Source organism: Giraffa tippelskirchi, chromosome 3, assembly GCF_054371585.1.
Source record: "Giraffa tippelskirchi isolate mGirTip1 chromosome 3, T2T-mGirTip1v1.2.pri, whole genome shotgun sequence".
Lineage (NCBI taxonomy): Eukaryota > Metazoa > Chordata > Mammalia > Artiodactyla > Giraffidae > Giraffa > Giraffa tippelskirchi.
In genome coordinates, this window is record NC_137277.1 from 180,661,921 (window position 1) to 180,665,215 (window position 3,295).

General features: G+C 50.4%; 1 long non-coding RNA gene across 1 annotated transcript; it reads right to left on the reverse strand.

Annotated features, from left to right (window-relative positions):
* Positions 1 to 547: 547 nt before the first annotated feature.
* LOC145540842 (uncharacterized) lies at positions 548 to 3,038 on the reverse strand. The gene is made up of 3 exons (XR_014078581.1): positions 2,779 to 3,038; positions 1,078 to 1,308; positions 548 to 774 (listed from the first exon to the last, which is right to left on the reverse strand). It is a non-coding gene; the product is annotated as an uncharacterized LOC145540842 (long non-coding RNA).
* Between the last annotated feature and the right edge of the window lie 257 nt (positions 3,039 to 3,295).

Genomic DNA, 3,295 nt, shown 5'->3' on the forward strand with positions numbered 1-3,295 from the left:
GACTCAAACTGATACACATAAATAAGCAAAAAGGATTTACTGTATAACACAGGAACCATATTCAGTATCTTATAATAACCTCTAAGATACATTTATATGAACTTATATATGTGTGTGTGTGTGTGTGAATCACTTTGCTGTACACCTGAAACTAACACAGTATTTTAAATCAGTTATACTTCAATAAAGATAAAAAGCTAAAAAAAAAGAAAAATCTTCTGCTCTTTAACAGACTCTAGTAAAAGAATAAAAGAGCCACAAAATGGGAGAAAATATTTGTGAATTATATTCAAATAAAGGACTTGTATCCAGAATATGTTAAAAACTCTTACAACTCAATAATACAAATAACCCAATTCATAAATGGGCAAAATATATGAAAAGACATTTCTCCAAATGACAGGCAAATGGTCAATAAATGCATGAAAAGATGCTCAATACTATTAGTCACTAGGTAAATAGAAAATGCAAATCAAACCACAATGATACATCACTACATACCTATTAGAACACCTAAAACAAAGCAACATTGACAATAACAAGAGTTGGCAAGAGTGTGGAGAGACTAGCTCTCATATACTGCTGATGGAAGTGTGAAATGGTTTAAGCACTTGGAAAGGGTTTGGCAGCGTTTTAAAATGTTAAACATATGATCCAGGCATTCCACTTCTAGGTGAGAAGACTGAGTCTCAGGAGACAGCCCGTGGTCTCTGGTGGCCCTGCTGGGTTCCGGCTGGTCTGACTCCAGAGGCCCTCTCCTTCCAACACTGTACCCTGTTGGCAGTAGTAGCGACTTTGAGAACGGAAGGGGTTGTTTTGAGATCTCACCCCAAGGAGCCCAGAGATCCCTCAGAGGGCATGGCGCTGCCTCCCTCCCACTGCCTTCAGTGGTATGACCTCTGCCAGCCAGACCCTGGGTTAGATGCCTCATGAGGCCTGTGCCCACCACCCTTCTTACTTATTAGAATCCAGACAGGTTAAAGAGTTCTGCTGACCCCTTGGATCACAGCACAACTTCAGCCCCAGAGGCCCCTTCCTCTGCCAGGGGCCCTTTATAGACAAGATGTGTTAACTCACCAGCAGGAAAACAGCCGCACTGCTAAACATCCCTGGGCATGTGAGCCATCTGTGCCCAGTGTCCTGGCATGAAGCTGGACCCATCCTGCCCACGGGACCTCATCCTTCTCCTTCCTGAGCCACAGGAACCTGGAACCTGTGAGACCAACAGGGTCTGCTCTCCCCCAGGACTGAGACGGGTGCAGGAGGGCACTTAGAGGAAAGCAAGGACAGAGACCCAGAGGAGGTGATCTGGCAGGAAAAGGGAGACCTCAGTGGGCTAGAGGAGAGAATCTAGCTTTCCTGAGCACCTCCTATGTGCCTGGCATTTATACACACCCCTAGTCTAAGCCTCATCATCTTAGGAGGCAGATGTCATCAATGCCATTGTATGATTATACCCATTTTGCAGATGAGGAAATCAAGGTCCACTGAAGGTCACATAGCTTTGCTGTAGTGGGGCAGGGATTCAAACCCAAGACCCTGGTGATCCCTAAGTTCATCTTTGTTCCAATCGCACTGTCTAGGTTTGCTCCCCACTGTATGGGAGTCCCTGTGGCTCCTCTACCACTGTTGCCCCCACCCCAAAGCCACCAGGAGGATCCTTGGGAAAGAGAAGCCTCAATAAATTTCAGCCTTCAACCAGGAGGAGCCAAGACCATCCCTCGGGAGGAGCCAGCATTTCCCGGCAGAGTAAATCACCAAGCCTCTTTAGTCATGGCAGGTACAGACACTACCCTTCTTCCCCAGAAAGTTTGTAAATCAAACCTTAGAGCTGGATTTGCAGAGTCTGCTGGGGGGATGACTGAGGCAGGAAGCAACGGGAAGGATACTGGGAGAACAGCAGCACCCCAAGCCAAGCCCTGGGGGCTTTCATGGGGGGAGGGGCACAGCGTGGTGCTGGGGGATCACTGCTCCCACCTGGGTGGGCCCCCAGGGGTGGACTAGATGTTCCTGAGTCTGCTGCCAACCCCAACATTCTGTGGTTCCCTAACCTGGTGTCTGCGTGTTTGGGGGCAGCTGGAGCTGAGGATCTGGGGCTCAGGGATGGAGGCTGGAGAGGGAGTTGGGGAGGGGGCAGCAGCTCTGAGCTGAGCTCTGGGTGGGGGTGTTTGATGAGAAGAGGGGGCTGATGGTCACAGAGGACAGGTCGGGAGAGGGGTTGCCCAGTAGGGCCCTGGGCCAGGGCAGCCAGCAGGAAGCTAAAGGGGCAGGACTCAGCACCCTGGGCTAGAAGCCAGGGCCTGGCTCAGTTCTGGTGCTGCAGCTGCCTCATCTGCAAAGTGAAGGTGATTATTCCTGCACTGGATGTAGGGCTGTTGAGAGAACTCAAGGAGGTCAAGGAACAAAAAGCCGGTGGGAGGGACCATCCTGACCACTATAGGCGGGTCTGGCTCTGCTCCACCTGCCTCTGCTTCCAGCCTCTTGGTGATTGGCCAGGTCCTGGTGTTCCTGCCTCTCCTCCTAAGTCCACGGTCCCTTGGGCTGGCTTGATTTTCCCCAGGAATGGCTACAGCCTTGTAAAGCATGTGATTTGTTTTGTCTAAATGCACAACGGCTCTGGCCCTCTCTCCCCAGGATCCATGCTGCTCCCCAAGGCCCACCACTGACCCTCCCCTCCCTAATCCCTGCCCTCCTTATCAGCTGTGTGACTTTGGGCAAGCACTTCATGTCTCTGAGCTTCAGGCTCCTCCCTTGTTAAATGGGGATGAGAATGCTTACCACATGAATGTGTCTTGATTATCTACACTCTTCTGTGGTCCTTAGACAAACGTTTCTTGGAAGCCCCCCATGTGCCAGGCCCTGGTCTGGGTATTGAGGACACAGAAGTGGGCAGTGGAGACCAGGACTCTGCTCTCTCAAGCTTCCATTGTGGTGGGTTGTTGGGTGGCTGCAGTGAGGAGCTGGCAGGGAAGGTGTTTGCAATGGCCAAGAGCCAAAGCTATGCAGCGTGCATGGGTGACACACCCAAAGTCAGGGGTGGGTCGTCCATGGCCCCCAGGCCAGGCTGACTGCAGAGCAGGCACATGACATACCTCATAATGGGACCCACCATGTGGATTTCCATTACTTTGCCAACAAAGGTCCGTCTAGTCAAGGCTATGGTTTTTCCAGTAGTCATGTATGGATGTGAGAGTTGGACTATAACGAAAGCTGAGTGCCAAAGAATTGACGCTTTTGAACTGTGGTGTTGGAGAAGACTCTTGAGAGTCCTTTGGACTGAAAGGAGATCCAACCA